Source organism: Halichoerus grypus, chromosome 4 (genome assembly GCF_964656455.1).
Source record: "Halichoerus grypus chromosome 4, mHalGry1.hap1.1, whole genome shotgun sequence".
NCBI lineage: Eukaryota > Metazoa > Chordata > Mammalia > Carnivora > Phocidae > Halichoerus > Halichoerus grypus.
The window spans coordinates 70,813,351-70,827,194 of record NC_135715.1 but is presented as its reverse complement, the minus strand read 5'-3'; the positions used below and the strand labels follow the sequence as shown (position 1 = coordinate 70,827,194).

The following is a 13,844-nucleotide window of genomic DNA, read 5'->3' as shown; positions in this document are numbered from 1 at the left end:
GGTCCTACATTCCCGTGGCAGAGCTTACTAATACGTTCCCTGAAGTCTATTCTGTTCCGCAGCCACAAGATGTCTTTCAAAAAAATAATTGAAGTCACTCCCAATGATTTCACCCAGTCCCTGACCCTCCAGGGGCTTCCCAGAGGACTGTGAATGAAATCTCAGCCCCTGAGGGGGGTCGCAGCAGCTCTGGGCCTCCTTCCCCACCTGCTTCCAGCGGTCCCCCTCTGCTCCTGGTGCTCCCGGAGCAACTTCCTGCCTGTCGTCCTTGGCCCTGGCTCTTCCCTTTGCCTGGAGGAAGCCCCCTGATCTCCACAAGAAGGGCTCCTTCTCGGGATTTAGGGCTCAGATTGGACATGGCTCCTCCAGAGAGGCGTCCCCGACTCTGTGCACGGAAACACCACCAGCCACCGCGCCCTCCTCCCTCAGTGATGTGTGTGGTTCTTGTGACACCTCTCCGATGTTTCCATGTCTCTCTATTTTACCTGTTGCTGTGTACCTCCTCCCACTGGAAGGAAAACTCCATGAGTGCAGAGACCTGTCTGTCTCGGTGCTCGTGGGCCTGGAACCGGACCTGACCCATACCCAGAGCTGAGTAAATATTTAAGAAAATGGATGGACGATGTGTGGTCAGGTTTTTAAAAGCAAGTCATGTCCTGCCCCTGGGTGAGATACAGTGACGGTCTGTAGAAGGAAAGACCAGAGGACAAAAGGTTGAAGACCAGGTGGAACGAAGAGTCCCAGCCTTTGGAAAGTGTGGTGGCTGTCGTGGAAACCCCTCTGAGGGGCGGGTGGGACCCGATTCTGGCCCCAGCTCTGCCAGCACGTGGCTCTAAGATGGTAGCATGGTACCCACTTCTCTCGATCCTGATGTTCTTTTCCTGAAAATGCGGAGTTTTTTTTATAATAAAAAAATGATCTCTAAAGCCTTTTTGGGTTTTGTAACGCTGAGCGCATTTCACACCCAGGACAACCAAATCAGGCTTGGGAAGGAGGTTGTTGAAAGCCACTAGGTGCTAAGTTTGCTCTTTCCCCAGAAAGACAGCAAAACTACAAGTCCCTGAAGATAAATAAAAAGCACTCAGAGGCCAGCTGAAGTTGATCTATTAACACCGAGTCATTACTGGGATGTTGAGGACCCTTCTGGGTGCTGCAGGCAAAGAACCCCCCAGGTTCTGAGCTCTGCTGCGTGCCCTGGGTCAGTTAGCACACGCTTCTGCTCTTCAGTTTATTTAAAAATAGGGCTGGCATTGCCAATTTCACTGGGATGTTATGAAGATTAATAACAAAAAAATACTAACATTTATTGAGTGCTTAGTGTGAGCCAGCCTCCATGCTAAGTTATTTACATGCATTAACTTATTTCTTTCCGTAGTCCTATAAGGTTGGAATCATTGTTCCCTCTATTTGATCGATGAGGAAACTGAGGCACCACGTGGTCTTGCAGCTTGCCCCAGGCCCCAAAGCACCTGAGCCATAACCTGCCTGACTCCTGTCACTCATCTTCCGAGGCAGGAATCTGTCTGCTCTGTTCACTTATGTGACAGGACCAGCAGTGTCTGGCGTGGAACACACACTCCATAAATATTCATTTCGTACTTCCTGTCCACTTTTCAGCAGTGCATTAACTTGGTCCTCTAGAGAAATGCTTTTCTGCCTTCCATAAATTAATGCTGGTAGCCAACTGCTTTGGAAAGTCACTTCACCCTAAGCTCTGGGTGAGGTGTGTGTGTGTGTGTGTGTGTGTGTTGAACTTCTAGCTGCTTTCTGTTGCCAGTTGCTTTGAACAGCCCCGGAGTCTTGCCCAAGGAGGGTGCTGTGTTCCCTGTGCAGAAACAGCTCAGCTCAGAGAAGGGCTGTAGGGTGGATAAAAGGTGCTGGCCGCCTGTGAGTCATTCTAATAGGGTTGGCAAGGCTAAATCACAGCAAAATGAGGCCATGAGCAGAACAATAAAACAACTTTTGAAAGCAGGCAGAAATGTATCTACCTAGCTTTTGCGTCTGTGAGCTATAGCGTATGGAATGTTCCCAGAGCTCAGGAATTGTAAAGATCTGAGACACAAAAATTCTGACTGTATATTTTAAAAATTAAGTTTGGTAAGTCTCAAGGCTAGGAATACTTCTTAAATGACTCTGCTGAAATATTTTATTGATTATTCTAAAAATTTATTATCCAAAGCTTTTCATTTTTTAATTAAAAAAGAACTCTTAAGGAAAAATAGGGTTCTTGTCTGGGTCTTGTTTTTCCCCCAGACCCCTACTTATAGTCAGGAGATGGGGGAGTGGAAGGGACAGTAGAAACCATCCACTTTGATCCCTCCCTAGCATAGCAAGAGAGCTCAGACCTCAAGATGCTAACTTTTCGCCAAAGACACACAGTAAGGTAAAAGGAAGCCAACCTCTCGCTGTCCTTAATCATAGCTTTCAGGTTAGAAGGACTTTAAAGACCAAATTAGTCCAACCACCCCCCGATTCATGTCTCCCTGGCAGCCCGAGCGCCTCTGTGCTTGAGTTTGTCCAGCCTGGGAGCTCACGAGCCCTCAGGGGGCCTGTCCATCTTTATGGGGTTCTGAGTATTTAAAAGCGTTTTTATTGACTGGAATTCGACCTGGTGTGGCTTCCACTGTATCAGTGTCTCTTATTTGCCTGCTGCCGGGACCTAGAGCATCCCTAGTCCGGTGTCTCTGGGAGTCCTGTCCTACCTCTGGACTCAAGGCCAGGCCTAGAAGAGTTAGTAAGACACAGAGCCGTTTCCCTGCCAGCCCCGGAAGACGCCTGTGCAGCCCCCTGCTAAAAATGACCTCCGAAAACAATATCATCACCGGAGCTTGTCCCTCGTTTCTGCTACGGGCTGACATTTTTGTAAGTCTGGGCAGAGGCTACAACACAGGAGGAGGATGCTGTCTGCCCTCCCGCCTGCCGCATCAACACACAGCGTGGTGAGGCTCCCGGCTCCCGGCCGTGTTCCCAGAAGATTCCTTCCTGCGTGGCCACAAGCTGAGAATCCACCCAACCCATAAATCACAGCCAGCAGAAGGCTGAAAATACTCCCCGAGAGCTTCTGTGCAGCACTCAAGCTCAAGAACTCCTTGTCAAGGTCTTGACAGTTTCTGCCTTCAAAGCCAGATGAGAACCCTATGAGGCGCTGAAGCCTTGCTGATCTTTTCTGGACAGTGAAGCTGCACAGCCAGAGTTTACACAGGGGTCAGAGCCGCTGCCAGGCGAGTGGAGAAGCAAAGCCAGGTGGAAGGACACAGAGCTACGGGGAGGAGGAAGGTCATCATTAAGCAGACCGTATCCGAAGTCAGTCGGTAATCGGCACCGTTCTTTAATTACGGAGTGCCAATCTCTATGCTAAGCATCTTATGTGTGTTATCTCATTAAATTGCAATGAGTCTTCCCTAGGACCATTCAGGAAGCTACTGCCATTCTATTTTACTGAGAAGAACTGGAGGCACGGGGCGGGGGGGTGTAGAATCATTAAGAAAGGTCACATCATTAGTCAAGAGCTGAGACAAGATTCAAACCTAGATTCTCTAAATTGAGACTCTGAACCACTCCCCCGTTTGGCTCCTTCCTGTGCAGACCTTGCCTGAAGCCAAGGGAGGGCGCCTCTCCCCCCTGCCATCCGGAGAACACCCAGCTCACAAGCTCCCCGGGTCTGTAGCGCGTGGCCATCTCTCGTTCCCAGCCTGAGGGTCAGATGCTGCTTCAGGCTGGGACTCCGTCTATGGAGCGAAATGCCAAGTCAGATGGCAGGCCTACTGTGTTCCCTTTCCCGACTTCCACCCGCCCCAGGGACCAAGTGGCCAGTGGTTGGTCACAAGGGACAAGAGATTGCATTGAGTACTCGAATCTCATCTGGAACCTCTAGGTAGTTTAAGGGCCTTCAGGATGAATGCGTCTGGAGGCTTCCTCCACGCAAACCGCTCAAGTGCTAGGAATTATAGTGAGGCTGCCCCCAGCCGAAATCCCACTGCACATGAAAGCCACTTCCTGAATGTGGGTGACTGGCCACGGGGGTCCCGAGTGATGCCAATCCAGCCAGGGCAGCCGCGGGAGCCCGCTCATCCTGGGGGCAAGACCGGATGTAGAAGTCAGCCAGCGCTCGTGACAATCCTGCTGTTGGCCCTGCTTAAAATCGTCGGCATTGTTCTTTATGGCCAATGGAGCAGAGTCTGAATGCCTTAGCACAGCACACGTGGCCTTTTTACAACCCGCTTTACTAGCTTTATTTTCTCTCTGACTGACACACCCTCCCTTCTCTCCTTTCATCTCTAACCCTTCACTCCCCAAGACCTGCCAAGTCCTTCCAAGATCTGAGCTTTAGCCCACGCTGCTCCCCTTCTTTGCCTCATGAACGCCTACTTAATCTTCAAGATGCAGCGCAAATGCCCCTCCTCTCCAAAACATTCTCTGGTCCCCAAGTAATACTTCTTCTTATGCTCACATAGTCAATTATTCAAACATCTCTCCATTCTACCAATGAACGTACTGGCCTCTTATTATGTCTTTACGTATATCTTCCCTGTTAGACCTCAAATTTGTCAAGGTAGCAGTTGTCCTAATAATGACAATGACAACAATAAGTAGTTGCCTCCAGTATGGCCCATGGTTTGGTAGAACATCCTCATGATTATCGGTAAAGTGCCACTGTATCCCCCCAACAGGTGTGGGGCTCCCGTGTCTCGCTTGGCTGGCACTTGTGGTCCACATTTGGGAGCATCTAAGTCCATACCACTCGTTGATGATCCCCATCAATCCTGCAGTTGTCGCTTTTCTTCTTTCAAGTCATTCTCCTTTCTTCTCCATGCTATTGGTCTGTCTTCACAAAGTTGTCGTTTTTCTCTCGCGGCCTGTTTGATCCCTCTCCCAATGTTTGATTACTAACTCTACATCTCTTGGTCTTCTATACCATGCAGCCATTTTTAATTGCTTAAAACTTTGAAACCTCTGATTCAATAAATCTAGAAAGGAATACAATTCTTCCAAAGAATCGCTGAGAGTTATTATACATTGATATCAAAATTTTACTCATCCCTGATGCAATCGCCGATTCTTGAATGTTACTAGGTAGCCGGGTCATAGCAGCTCACCCCCGGCCGGTCCCCAGTGACACAACCTAAGTAAGCATCGTTGGTGCAGGTAGGTATTGTAATCGGTATAGAGTTCCATAGAGAGACGTAGGTATGGCACGTAGGTGTGCTGATAACACACAGAGCCCTTGCTGCGTGCTGCTAGCCTCCACCTGACAGCTTCCTATGCACAAGAGTAGCTGGGTCTCGCGATAACCTCTGCAGAAGCTATCGGGACCAGAAAGCCGGGGAGGCTGTCTGCACACTCTTCCCCATCCATTTACCCCAGAGCCTGGCATGGTGTGTCTTCAACAGATCATTCCCTATACATGGTGGAAGAATTAATGATTGAGAGGAGTAAATGAATGCATGACAGCCCATCCACATCATCAAGACATGGATACCTGGGGACTGATGGAAATGTGGCGGCCACTGGCATGTGGGATGGGGGTGACAGTAAGATAATATAAATAATGGTGTCCAGGAGTCAGGGTAATTTGGCCCTTCCCAGACCCGGAAGAGATGTGAGTCTAAAGCAGGCTTCTAAGAAAATCTACTGAGATGTGGGAAGATGAAGCAAAAATTTTACTTACAATTATTTCAAGAATAAGAACTTGAGTTCTTATTCAATATATACATATTTGATATGTAGATTGACAACAGAATATTTATGGGTGCACATACACAATGTAAAATAAACCTATGCATGTTAGGGGGTATGTGCTCAGAAATTTTTAATGACAGGGAATCATACTCAGAATAGTTTGGAGACCACTGACTTGGGAGGAGTGGCCAATCTGACTTACGTGGGCGAGGCTGGAAGGCACGGGCCTGGTGGAAAGCTCCAATCCCCCTGAAATGGTCACAGACCACCCCGTAGCAGAGTGAGATAAAAGCGTCACTCCAGAAAAGAAGCATCTCTCTAAGGGCCCCGACCACGTATAGCAACTGGGAAACTATCCTAGGTTTTTCGGCCAACAGAAGCCCAATCCCCTCGTGCGCAGGCGTCTCTGACACACAGATCTGATAGTGGTCAGACATTATTGAGCAAGATTGCTCACCATTTACTGGGGCGACCATTGCCTCTTCAAACACTACATTGGATTCCCACTACCTCGATTTTATGGAAATTTATGGAAATGGAATAGGTTCAGAGAGGCTAAAGAAATGGCAGCAGTCCCAGCTGGGAATTGGCAAAGCCAAGACTCTGACCGAGGCCCATCGGACTCCAAAGCCCACACTCTTTCCACCATAATGCCCTGATGACGCCTGAGCTGGCACACGCTCGTGAAGGAAATCCTCTCCCAAGACTGCTGGGACTCACCCCCAGGGTCAGATTGCTCTGTTTGCAGACGTGACTTTGCAGAGCCGAGCTGAGGCTTTCCTCAGGTCAGCGTGGCACACGTTCTGGGTGCCCTTTGCAATTTCAATTATTTAACATGATCAGGATAAAAGCCAGATGTTAAAAACCTTGATCTGAATTCTGAAAGCGGGCATGAGAAGTGATTTGAGGTTCTCCATGGCCTTGCAGCCCTCAGGGCTGTGCCAACCACTTGCACCCAAACTGGAAAATCAGACTTTTATCAGGAAATTAAAATTTAACCAAACATATCTACAAACGGGAATGCACACAGCTTCCTGTCAAATATCAGTTATTAATAAACACATTCACTTGTGTGTTGGAGAAGAAATCATTGTTTCTCTGTTACATGAACATAAATGATCAGTTCTAAAAGATCCATAACTCTGGTGCTTTGCGTTTTGAGAGTTTAATGATACTTTTCTATTTCCTCACCTATTACCTTTTTCTTATCTTCTGAGATGAAATTATATATCCAACACATATTAACTTTCAACTGGCATTCATAGCGTCAATAGTTGGAATTGGCAGGATTGGGGAAGTAAGGCACTAGGAAAGAAAATGAATAAGAGAAAAGGGGAGAGGAAAATCAGAGCTTTTAAAACCTAAAGACTTGCACACCATCTACCAGGTCAGCGTCTCCCTTGGCGGGGGGGGGGGGGTCTCGGGTTCTCGCAGCCCGGGTGTGGCATTACCGCATGTGGCCAGCAGAGGGCGGCTCCTCCTTGTTTAAGGCAGAAGGCCTCGGACCTGGAGCTGCTGTTTACCCAGAGAAGTCAGGTTTAAAGGGAACTTGCCTAAGCAGAGATCTTCCCACCACGAATTGTAAACGAGTCTCCTCTTAGCCTTTGCCTCTGCTGAAAGGACGAGAAAGGGCTGGTGAAGAAATAAAGCCCTTGTCCAGGTCCTCGGCACACGTATTCAGTCATTATTGAGCTCTTGCTGAGCGCCCACTGAGGTTTGGATGTGCGGCCGATAAAGATGAATGAGACTCATCCCCGATCTTGAGTTCCGTGTTTGGTGGGGCACAGGTCCACGGAAGGAGCAAGGGGAGTCCAGAGACCGGTCAAACAGGGGCGTCAGAGGGTATTTGACGGCATGCGTATCCATCCGCTCCTAGGGTGAGCCATGCCTTGGGTAAGACCCTAGAGCTCTTTCTCCCAGGACCCCCAACAGTCTCTCCACACACCCTTGCCCCCAGATTTCTGCTTTTCCCTCCACCCCAATGTCCTCGCTGCCACCAGAACCTATTTTCAATAGCGTCAATGTGTGGGGGTTTTTGGTTACCTTCTCTTCTCTGCTCCTGTCCCCTAGCTTCCTTTCCCACTGGGAGGGTGTTTGCTCTAATTCCACTTCTCTTCTTTGGCCACCTGAAGCAGATGACATGCTCTGCGTGGCTGTCACTAAGCCAGACCACAGCCTGGCACAGGCAGTTTTGCTGTTAGGCGTACGTGTGCCCTCTCATCCCGCTTGGGCCTCCCATGTGTCCTTCGCGTCCCTGAGGGTCCCTGCCTCTGTTGGCTGCCTGAGCCGAGTGTGTCACCTTTTCATTTCATCACTCTTTGCACAGGTCCTGGTTAAGGCACATGGCCTGATGGATTCCCGGGCCCACACTTAGATCCTAGAGAAGTAGCTGGCCCTCATCTTCCCTCCGAAGCAGAAAGTCAGACTCACATGCCGCTGAACGGGGACCATCTGCACCTCCTACCTGTGAAGCTCCAGCTGCAGAGTACCAAAGGCTTTCTTTGCTTTGAGAGTCAGCCCCTTCTGGCTGCTTTTCTCTTGTACCCTGCGGACACCGTGCAGAACCAAAGAGCGCATGCCTGAAACAAACATGCCCCGCCCACCGAGGGTGCCTCTGGAGGCTTCCAGCCACCAGGGGTGCTCTCCCCATTCCTGGGTCAGGGATCTGTGCCCGGTAGGTGTCCGTGGAGAACTGGGACTGTTGTATTGGTTTTTTGTTGTTGTTGTTGTTGTTTTAGATTTTATTTTATTTATTTGTCAGAGAGAGAGAGCACAAGCAGGGGGAGTGGCAGAGGGAGAAGCACACTTCCGGCTGAGCAGGGAGCCCGATGGGGGGCTCGATCCCAGGACTCTGGGATCATGACCTGAGCCGAAAGCAGACGCTTAACGATTGAGCCACAGAAGCATCCCAGAACTGGGACTGATGTAACCAAAGAGGTTAATTCACTTCCTTGGATCACCTGGATATAAACGATGTGATGATACCCAGGTCTTTTTTGGCTCCAAATCCTGGGCTGGTCTTACCATACTGTTCCATCCCTGGTGGGTTATTTATTCAGTGTTTTAGGCTGACTTGTCCTCTTCAAAAAAAAAAAAAAAAACACTGGAAGAGTAGGAGAAAATAGGAAATACCAGGCTTGTTATAAAGCCAGAAATCTAAATATAGCTTCTGTAAAGAGCAGCAGACTCAATTGTGGTTTCTCTGTATCTTGAAAAAGCCGCAGCTAATGACCAAAACAGGCCCGCTGTATCTAGGCTGGTGACCAGCGACCGGACCCTGGCGGCGTGGTAAGCGGAATCACACGGCCTCCCAAGGACCGTGCTCCTGAAACTGCGGAGGCTGCTCCCAGCCACCCCTTCCGGTCCGAAGTGGGGAGGAGCAGGGTCCCTGCAGCGTCCTGGGTTCCTCTGGGGACCTCAGCTTCGTCAGCATCAGCAGAGAGGGATGGGGGCAGAAGGTCAGCTGGGGAGGATATTCCGAAGCAGTGATCACAAGTACTCCAGCTGATGGCCCCAGGAAGCCAGTCACTAGTCCGCTTCAGCGCTTAGATGGAAAAATCCCGAGGCATCTCTCGGTGCCATTTACTGTGCGAAGTGCTTTCCTGGCATCCTTGTATGGAATCACTGCAACTCTGTCAGAGTTCCAGCCAAGGAAGTGGAGGCTTCAGGAGGTTAAGTAACTTGCCCAAATTTGCAAGGCTAGTAAGTTACAGAATCTGAATTTAAACCCAGATGTAACTGTTTTCCAGACCCCTGCTGTCGCCTGAACCACTATGCTGGGCTGCTTCAGCTTTAAGACCAAGCAGTAAAAACCAATGTGAGCTCAGCCAAGAAGAGAGAATGTCCTCATCTGGAGGGTTATCAAGCCTTAAAGCAGCTCCTGAAGGGAGACACCAAACCACTTTCTACGACACGGTTTAGCCTCCTGGAAGAAGGGCCTTGGACACCTTTGCCCTTCCAGCTGAGCACCCTCCACAACAAATGTTTAACTGAGCGCCTACTCTGTGCCAGGAACAGCCGTGAACAAATCCTTACTCTGGTGATGTTCAAGGAGAGCGGCAGAGAATACGTTAGTGAATAAATGAACAAGACAGATCCAGTAAGTATGAAATGCCATCAGAACACGGTGACGTGTAAGCACTGGGGTGGGAGTTGGGGGGACCTTGGGTTGGGGGTGCAGTGCCCGCCTTTCTGGGGAAATGATTTGGAGCTGAACCTGAATTTACTGTTGAGAATGTGACTCAGGAAGGATCAGCTGGTCACCATCTGAGGGCAGGTCATTTCCAGCCAAAGGACCAGCCAAGAACCCCCGCCCAGGAGGGAACAGGCTTGAAACTGGGGACAGCGGGGTCTGATTGGAGTTTTAGGAGGCTACTCTGTCTGCCATCTGGACGAGGGGCCACAGAGAGGCAGGAGAGGAGCCCGGAGGCCGCTGGTCCTGTGGACAGCTGTGCAGCAAGATCAGACGGGAGGCCGCCCTCGGAGGCGGCACATTGCGGGGAGCACTCTCCCTTACACACGCTGCCCTTGGATGGGGCTTCCACTCCAGTCCCAGGACAGAACCAAGGGGAGGGCCCCTGCTGGCCCCTCCACCCAAGGGCGACATTGAGGAGACAGGGAAGAAGGGACAGTGGCCCTGAACAGCTTTGCCCTCGCCCTCCCTCCTCCTGGTCTACCTCTGGGACGCCTCTGTCCTCAGAGAGGGCACGTTCCACTCAGTTCTCCTCCTTCCTGGGCAGGCTCTGCCCCTGGGGTTGAGGCCACATGGAGGACTGTGCCCAAGACCCAGGTCAGAGCCAGTGCTAACTCAGGAGAGAAGCTGGCCCAAGCCCATTCTCCAGCCCATAGTCTGGCTCCTCTGCCTGATGCTGCGCCTGGAGGGCAGGACAGACAGTCATTTATGGGCCCCCAAACACTCACCGGAATGGACACAGATAGGAGCACCCTGGAGGGGGAGCCAGCCAGGCCCCACTGATTGGTTCTGGTTGTGAGGGATGAGGGGTGAGGGGCTTAAGGATGCCTTTGAGGGTCCTGACCTAAACAAGCAGGTAAGTAAATGAGACAGGGAAGACTTGGGGGCGGTGGGGTGGGGGACACCCATTTGGAGAATTCAAGAGTTCTGTTGATGTAAGTGTGTGGTGTCTGTCGACCTCCAAGTGGAGAGGTCAAGTAAGCAGTTGGAGAAAATACTCCAGGAGTATGAGCGGAGGACTGCCGGCCATAGCCCCACAGTGTCCCAGAGGCCATGGGCCGCCCCCACCCCCAACTGCCATTGCAGTCCTTTCTGCCCTCAGCGCTCTCTCCGTGTGACGGCAACGAGTTACACAAGGGCATGGGGCATGTCCAAACTGCTTTCTCCCCTGAAGCTTAATTGAAAAGTAAGTAATTTTTTAAAGAGCTATTGGCTCTATTATAGAGGAACCGACCAGATCAGGGGATGTTGGCCCAGCAAAGGCTGATTGTGCTGTCATGGGTCTTCTTCCTGCTGCTCTTGTCTGGGGCCCCTCCCTTAATGACGTAGTGAGAAAGCTGGAGGATATTAATTCAAGCATTTACAGTGAGTCAGGCCCTATGCCCAGCACTTCATTTGTTTTCTCTCATCCTCCCAGACACCCTGGGAGGTGAGGAATACTCTTGCCCCCATTCCACAGATGAGGTAACTGAGGCCTGGGAATTTTAGTGAGTAACTAACCCAACTTCGCACAGATAATAAGGTACAGAGGTGGGATTCAAATCCAAGTCTGTTGATCCCAACGTCATTGCTCCCAACCCTACAGTCCACAGCATGCCAGTCTTCCCACTCAGAACTGGACCCCCCCAAGGCCTCCAGAACAGCCCCAGAGAGAGTGGCCCCAGAACAAGGACTTGCCTCAACATCTGTTCCCAGTGTGTCCTTCCTAGCCGAGGCAACCACCCCCACCCCACCACTGCCACCAGCACATAGAGAAACCAGTTTTCCCATGTGCAGGTTTCTGATCTGACAAGACAATGTGTCTACACTGGCTGCCCAACTCCAGGCCAGGTAGTCCTTGCTCCTGCCTTCATCTTGCCCAGTACATGGTTCTAGAAGGTGGGGAGAAGCTGGGAAGGCAATGAGTAGAAGCCCAAGAGGGTGAGAGCAGAGCCTTGGGCACTGCCCCAGCCACACCTTTCCTTGACAGGTTCCTTCCAGAGCCCAAGTGGGAGATGACATAAAGACCACCGGTGGGGAGGGTAAGCAGGGGCTCCAACCAGAATCCATCATCTGGCTGTCTCGTACTAGCTGATGACCTGAGTCAGGTCACCGAAGTCTCTGAGCCTCAGGTTTCCCCATCTGTATAATGGTAACATCCAGTTTTGTAGTGTTATTGTGAAATTAGTGATAATGAATGTTGAGACACTGCCACGCAGATCTTAGACCTTCAAAATATGGGTTGTGCTTAAGAGAGTGAATTCTGGAGCTGGGCACTTAGATTCTGATTCCAGTAAGTTACTTAATACATTTAAACTTGGTTAACTCAAAAGTAGAATGACAATAGCAATAGTACCTATCTTGCAGAGTTGCTGTAAGGATTAAATAAAATAATGCATACGAACAGCTTAGCATGGAGCCTTGCAATAAACTCTAGCTATTATCACCACAATCAATTTTTTTAAATTACTGAAAGGCCTAGAAGCAATGGCATCTCAATAGCAATAAACATACTGGCACCCATGTACTGTTTTCTAAATACCATTTCCTACTAAAGGATGCCAGAGCTCCTTCGAGAAATAGCCAATTCCAAATTGGGGGCAAGAAACGTACCATGTGCACCTAGAACGCTTTGCTGGAGATATGTCAAAAGTACACAGGGGCCCACTTGAAGGAGCTCCCACTGACCAAATTTGGGACAATAAGGCCATCAATAGTGATATAATAGATTATAAAACATTGAATTTTTAAAAATTTATAAATCCATGGTGATACCCAAAACAAAGTGATGAATTTTGCAACCCAGCAACATAATAATTGACTCAGACAAGGATCATCAGTGGATGTTAAGACCATTCATGAAGGTTGTTGAGGAGCAGAATATTTACATGATCTTAAAGTAATACTCCACAAGTTTCTCATCACTGCTATTGGAAGAGAAAGAGAGGAAGGAAAGAAGGAAGGAAGGAAGGAAAAGGAGAGGAAGAAAGGACCCAAAATGGAGTTGCTTGTGCTTAGCTCTGTGACAGCAAACCAAGATTTAATACCTAACCTAATTGCAGTTTCAGCTCCCCCAGTCAACCTGGAATTACCTGGTCAGCACTACTGATGTAATCTGTCTGCTAGACTCCTGCCTGCCCTCAAAGGAAAGTGACCTTGCCTGAAACAATCCACTCTTTGCTAGAATAACTTCCTTGCCCTGCCTCCTTCTGCCTATGAAAGTCTGCCGTTCTGTACAGCTTCTCGAGCTCCTTTCTGTCTACTAGGTGGGATTCTGCCCCATTTGTGAATTGTTGAATAAGCAAATAATATCCTTAGGATTTACTCAGTTGAATTTTGTTTTTTAATGTAAAAGATGCCTTTTCCATGAAAAGATTTGGCTGCCATTACTCGTTATCAAAGTTAGCATTACTAATAATGGTGTTCAGTGTCACAGTGTACCTCCTGGGGTGTTTTTCTGGGTGGGAGAGAGAGATACCAAATGTGACAAAGTGTTAATTGGTGAATCCAGATGAAGGATATATTCATTCTAATATTCTTTCAACTTTTCTGTAGATTTAAATTTCTCTTAAGGAAAAAGTGTGCGTGTGTATGTGTTGGAAATAGCAGGGAGAATTGGGGTGGGGTGAGATTCAGAGCTGCGTTGGCCATGGCTCTCCCTGACCCTTGTTGTGAACACAGGTCTCTTCCCAGGTTGGCTTGAAGCTTGGTGCTCCAGGAATGGACTGGGGAAGCCCCAAAAGACAAGAATCTGAAGACTGGAGAGGCCAACCATCACACCTAGTACTTAGGAGAAATCTTTTGTAGCATTCCCGAGTAGTTTCCATGGGAGCAGAAGGAGAGCTCTCCAGGCAAAAGGCTGAGGTGGTGAAGGGAGAGGCCAAGGGCCAGCAGATGGGCATGCATGCCCAGTGCTCACCTGCCATTGGTTCTGCCTTCTGATTTGACAACACTCCACCTGTACACGGTCATATTATTCAAAGGGAAGTCAACC

General features: G+C 49.4%; 1 long non-coding RNA gene across 1 annotated transcript in view; it reads right to left on the bottom strand.

The window, feature by feature from the left end:
* The window catches only part of LOC118549951 (uncharacterized), a 98,316-nt gene extending 89,864 nt beyond the window's left edge, over positions 1-8,452 (bottom strand). Inside the window, exon 1 of the long non-coding RNA XR_004924320.2 lies at positions 8,144-8,452. This is a non-coding gene — a long non-coding RNA (uncharacterized LOC118549951). The remainder of the gene's footprint in view (positions 1-8,143) is intronic.
* Positions 8,453-13,844: the final 5,392 nt, after the last annotated feature.